This window comes from Chrysochloris asiatica, unplaced genomic scaffold (genome assembly GCF_000296735.1).
Source record: "Chrysochloris asiatica unplaced genomic scaffold, ChrAsi1.0 scaffold00050, whole genome shotgun sequence".
Lineage (NCBI taxonomy): Eukaryota > Metazoa > Chordata > Mammalia > Afrosoricida > Chrysochloridae > Chrysochloris > Chrysochloris asiatica.
Window position 1 is genome coordinate 17551371 of NW_006408568.1, and position 6501 is coordinate 17557871.

Here is a 6501-nt window from a genome sequence, read left to right on the forward strand (position 1 = left end):
AACAACAACAACAACAATTCTGACAATCTAAATTGCCTATATGTATCTTAATAACTTAATTGTTAAAGTACCCTGCAAAGATTAAGTTAAAAAAATTATGATACTTATTATTACCCTTATCATCTTCCTTCTTCTTAAGCATCATGACAATAATATTAAGAGTGGATGATCAATGAAGCCACATTTAAACTGCTTTTTCTTTTTGTCTTTTTGTTTGGTTGCAATTATACTAGCTCTCTAAGCGATGACTGAACGATGAGATGGCCTTTGAGGACCTTATGTCTACCCTCATCCTCTGTCCCCAGTCATTTTAATAAATTAATTTATGAAATTAATTTACTAAGCTAGTAAATTAATTAACTAAAATTTGAGCTACAAAATTCCAGGGAAAATAGCTACTGAAAGGACAAAATATTTGAATTTGCTTCTTTTAGGGTAGAAGTCAGGTTGATGTATTGTAAGACTGAAGTTGGATCTTCATAATGTGATGAAAATTGCAGTGATTTAGCCATTATGCTGCTTCCAATTTGCCAACTGCATTTTAGGAGCACACTAGTGGATGTACAGTGTAAGTCATGTGTTTAAAGCATATTTTGTTAATTAGACCTATCATAACTAAAGGGTTCATTTTTATGGCATATTATGCCATTCACTTCAGAAAGCTTTGCATCTGGCTCTGATTAAGTAATATGGGATAGTTATGGGGATTCCACCAATACTTTTTCTTTACCTGTTTGAGGAGAATTATGATATAAACTGTACTTCTGTAAAGAAAAGGTAAGAAGGGGGATTCTTTAGGATAAGCACTGAACTATTGATGGCAAGGTTGGTGGTTCAAACCTACTGGTTGCTTTTTGGAAACTCTACACAGGGTGGCTAAGAGTTGCAACTGACTGGATGGCACTTAACAACAACAGTCTGTGTAAACAGTGTTATATGGGATGAATATAGCAGGTTAGACAAATATCCATGGCATTAGGGTCCTGGGAAGTATTTTCAGAACCCGTAAGACTATTTCTTTTTTTCTGTGAAAAAATATAAAACGATCAACGTTCAGAAATTCTTTGTGGAATGAAGCAGAGTATAAATAAGTGAACATACACTCTGTTTTTGCATCTATTATAAAAATAGTATATTCACACACACACACACACACACACACACACACACACATATATATATATATAACATCAAGGTGTATGTGTGTGTGTCTGCTATATAGAGAACTGAGGGAAAGTATCAGTTTTCTTCAAGGAGGGCTAATGGTTCTGTGTGGCACTATGGATTAATGCGCTGGACTGTAGTGTCAGTTTGAATCACAAAGTCGGTGGTTCAGGCTCACCAGCCACACCTTGGAACCCTATACAGGGTCTTTATGGGTTGGAATTGACACAATGGCATTTAACAACAACAACAGCAACAATGGCTCTGTAGTATAAGCACTGGACTACAAGTTCTATCTGAACCACAAACTTGACAGTTCATACTCACCAACTGCTCCTTGGAAACCCTATATAGGTTTGCGACTCAATGGCTCTTAACAATTATAATAATAAATTACATTTTTGTATACTGACCTTTTTTATCCTTTGTTCAAATGCAATAATTATATGATAGTCAACATATAATAGAATCATATTTGGGCAACTCCAGAGCAGGAGTTCAGCTCTGTGACCTTTAGATTTGTATAACCTCTGGGCACCTCAGATTACCTATCAGCAAACTAAGGTGAGATATGACCATAGGTTGTGGGAACCTTGTCTTTGTTTGAAGCTTTGTTCAGTGGGCTTGCTGATCTCAAAATGAAAAAACCTATTGTTATCACGAAGAATTATGCTTCGGACATATTGTCAGGAGGATCAGTTGCTGGAGAAGGATATCATGTTTGGTAAGGTAGAGGGTCAGAGAGAATGAGGAAGACCCCCAGAGAGATGAATTGGCAAAGTGGCAGCATCAATGGGCTCAAGCGTGGCAACAGTTATGAGGTTGGCCCAGGATCAGATAGTGTTTTGTTCTGCTGTGCATAGGGTCATTATGAGTCGGTACCAACTCGATGGCACCTAACAATAACAGCAGCTTTCCTGATGGAGTCCTGGTGTGGCGCTGTGGATTAATGACTGGACTTCAATGTGGATCTGAACTGCAAGGTCTGTAGTTCAAGCTCACCAGCTGCTCTTTGGAAACCCTATACAGGGTGGCTATGGCTTGGAACCAACTCAATGACACTTAACAACAACAACAACTTTCCTGATAGGACCTTGATTCTCCTCATACACAAGAATAGGCAATTAAAAGAGCTTAAAAATCTGCCCTCACTTAAGTGTTTCCCTATTAAGCAAGTGTCTATTTAGCACTACTGAGTACAAGTTTCTTTGCTCATCGTCCCAAGAGTGTGATGTTGTAGAGCTGCTGTAACTTCAAGATGGAAGGGGCTGGAACATGCCTTGTTTATGTGCGCTCATTCTCTCATCTATTCACGATTCAACAAATATTTACCAGTCATTTTGCAAGGTTCGGGAAGTTCAAAAAAATGATGAAGAGATAAATTTTTAAGAACTTACTATTTGGTGAGGGAGATCAGAAGAACACCTGTGATATGAGGCACAACCCATTCCACAGGAGTCTCTGAAATTGACAAGCTCAAGGAGCCTTACTACATTCTTAACTCCTTGTATTCTTGTGTACATTCATAATTCTGCTCACCTCAGTCATTGACTCATACCTTTTCTTTTTTTTTCCAACCCCCGCCCCCCACAACATGTTGGTTGTTGATTCTGCTTTTTAATTCATTAAAAAGGAAAACCAATTAAGCTTCCTTAAAAACAAGAAAGTGTCCTCATGTTTCCACCAGCATATCTGCAACTTTGCCACGAGCCACTTCTGTATGGATAAAAAGGATGCACTCGTCCTTTTTCAACCTAAGGCCAATTTCACCTTTATTTACTAGATCCCAAACCCTCAGAGGAGTCCTGGTGTTGCGCTGTGGGTTAATGCACCAGACTGCAATGTCGTTTGAATTGCAAGGTCAGTAGTTTAAGCTCACCAGCTGATACTTGGAAACCTTATACAGATACAGGGTCACTATAGGTCGGAATCGACTCGATGGCACTTAACAACAACAAAGTCCCTCAGAGTTACTCAACATCACTTTAATATCTCTTTCCTGCATTATCATTTTTTCTCCCTCTTTTAAGGAATCATTCCCATTAGCAGCAAACATGCTGAAAGACCTCTTGTCTAAAAATTCATTTCATTGACCCCATTCTGTTTTTCCTGTATTCCTTGATAGCAAAACTCCTCAAAAGCATTTATATTGTCTTTACTTCTTCCCTTCTCATTCTCTATTGATAAATCCCAATTAAGATTTGCCTTTATTGCTTGACCAAAAAGTTTTTGTCAAGGCTATTAATAGCCTTCATAGTGCTGAATCCAAAGGCCAGTTGTCAGTTCCTACCTGACTGAGCATCCTATTTTATGCAGCTGATCCTCCTTACCATAGTAAGTTCTTTATGAACTCAACATTTAAATGTTGGTGTATTCCAGCCTCAGTTTTTTTATCTCTCTCTATAGACCCTCATTTCCTGTGTAATTTCATCCAGTCTTATGACCTTAAAGATTTGTATAATTTCACAACTCTCCATATGAGTATTTAGATCTCAAAAATGGACTTCTCCCTGAACTCCAAACTTGTATATGTTGTTGTTGTTGTTAAGTGCCATTGTGTCGGTTCTGACTCATAGCAACCCTGTATATCGTTTCTGAGGAGCAACTGGTGAACTTGAACCCTCAACCTTACAGTTCAAACTGACCTTGCAGTCCAGCACATTAACCTGTAACACCACACCAGGACTCCAAACTTGTGGATACAACTGCCTAATCTTAAGGTTCACTTGGATCTTAGTTGAGATTTCAAACATTATCACATGTAAAAATGAACTGATTCTCCTGTCCCTCAATCTGTTTCTTCTACGGTCTTCTTCATGTCTGTAAATTCCACCTTCGTTCTCCATGTTAATCAAGCAATGGATTTTGGAGCTATTTATTACTAACTGCTCTTTTTCTTTTAATCTGTTGTGGCATGATAGGATAAGCATTGGATTGCTAACCATAGATCTGACTTTGCATCTAGTATACTACCAAAATGTCAGAACTTTCTTCGAAATATATCCCACTGCTGACACGTTTTATTATTTCTATTCCTGCCTCTATCATTTAAGTCACCAACATTTCTCATCTGTTCCATATGACTAGAATAATCTCCATCTTAATTTAAGGGCTGCTTCTACCATGGTCTCTTCTGCCAACTGTCCTTTGTAGACTCATTCTTTCTTTTTCCCTTTTTTAAAAAATGAAAATTGTTTTATTTGTAAACTTTTTATTGTGAATTGGGTGAAGATTTACAGAGCAGATCATTAGTTTTGCACCCAACAATTCATATGCATTTTGTTTTGTGTCATTGATTGCAATCCCTGATATGTAACACTCCCCGCTTACCGGGTTTCCTAGCCCCATCCCTTCTTCTTTCCTAACCCTTCTAAACTTTGTTCTTGGATAAAAATATTGTCCTTTTGATCTCAAATATTTGATTATTAGAAGGTACAAATACCTTCCTTGTGTTATTGTTCCCCTTATGGTTCAAACCAACCTTATGGTCCAGAGCTTTATCACACAGTGCTACACCAGGACTACATGGCTGCAAATTGAATATGGGATGAGCTTATTTTCATATCTAAGAATGTTAAAGGCCATAGTCTTAGGGGTTTCACTAGTCTTTATCCTGGTATTTTTTTATGATTTTTGAATTTTGTTACACATATTTCTCCCATCCTATCCAGGAGAGAGTCCTGGTGTGGTGCTGTGGGCTAAAGCGCTGGACTGGAAAGACAACTTGAACTGTAAGGTTGGCAGTTCAAGCTTACTAGCCACTCCTTGGAACCCCTATACAGGTTTGCTGTGGGTCAGAAGCAACTCAACAGCATTTAATAACAACAACAACAACAACATCCAGGACTTACTAATGTGATCTGTTTCACAGAAATTGGTAGTGGTGGCTGGGCACCATCTAATTCTTCTGGTCTCATCAGGGTCAGGGAGGCTGATGTTCATGCACTCCACTAGTCCACTGGATTGATTGTTTCCAAGCTTCTTCAACTTTCTTCACTCTTCTTTCCTTTGGACAGGGAGAAACCAGTAGTTGAGCCTTAGATTGCCTCTCATGAGTTTTTAAGATTCCAGTCATTGTTTACCAAAGTAGTATGTAGAAGATTGTATTTGTTGACTATATTATGCCAATTGACCTTCTTGTTGTTGTTGTTAAGTGCTGTTGAGTTGGTTCCAACCCATAATGACCCTGTATAGAGTTTATGGGGAGTAACTGGGGAGCTTGAGCTGCTGACCTTGCAATTCGACTTTACCAGTAGTGTTGTTGAGTCAGTTCCAACTCATACATACTCTGTATCAGATTTCTCAGGAGTGACTTGTGTGTTTGAACCACCAACCTTGTGGTTAGCAGTTCAGTGCTTACTATACAGAACTAAACTGGGAATCCCATACAAAGTATGAATCTACAAAATTTGTTATTGTGAGGCACCATTGAGTCAGTTGACTCATAGCTACCTTATGCACAACAGAATGAATCATCAACAGTGAAAAGGAATACATAAAGATCAATAACCTAGGCATTAATGAGCTGAAATAGACTGATATTGACCATTTTGAATCAAACAATTATGTAGTTTACTGTGCCTGGAATGACAAATTAATGAAGAATGGTATTACATTAATCAAAAAGAACATTGCAAGATCTGTCTTGAAGTACAATGCTGTCTGTGATAATATAATACATATATGCTTATAAGGAAGACCAGTTAGTACCATTTACAGGAGAGCTAATTATTTATTATGGCTTTTCTAGCCATAGTTCTCCATTTTGTGATACAGTATTAATCCTAGTCTCTATGCTTGCTGTGGTGCTGCAACTTAATGTGCTAGACTGCAAGGTTTGTTTGAACCATAAGGCCCGTTGTTCAAGTTTACCAGCTGCTGCTCGGAAACCCTGTACAGGGTCACTATGAGTCAGAACTGACTTGATGGTGCTCAGCAACAATGAAAATATGCCTGTGATTATGAAGCCATTTTGAAATGAGTTGCTAAGGAGCAAAGATGAAGGTAAAGGTGAGGCTAAGGATTAAAGATTACAGTGGAACTAAGGATTAGGGATGACTGTGGGGAATGGTCTGACTCTAATTTATAAGACTGCTTTGGATAAGTTTATTCTCTTGCCTTGGATTGTGCACCTGTTTCATTGCATCTGACCTCCAGTTTGTGGACTTTTGGCCTGTCACCTGGCCTAATTCACAAACTCTTGCAGCCTTGTGCATCACTACTGCCTGTTGTCTGACCTATCCATTTGGGTTCCTCAGCTCCTGAGACTACATGGGTGAGAAGTGTCTTCTAGAATGATCTCTGAACTACAGATAAGGGATTTACCAGCCTCCACAA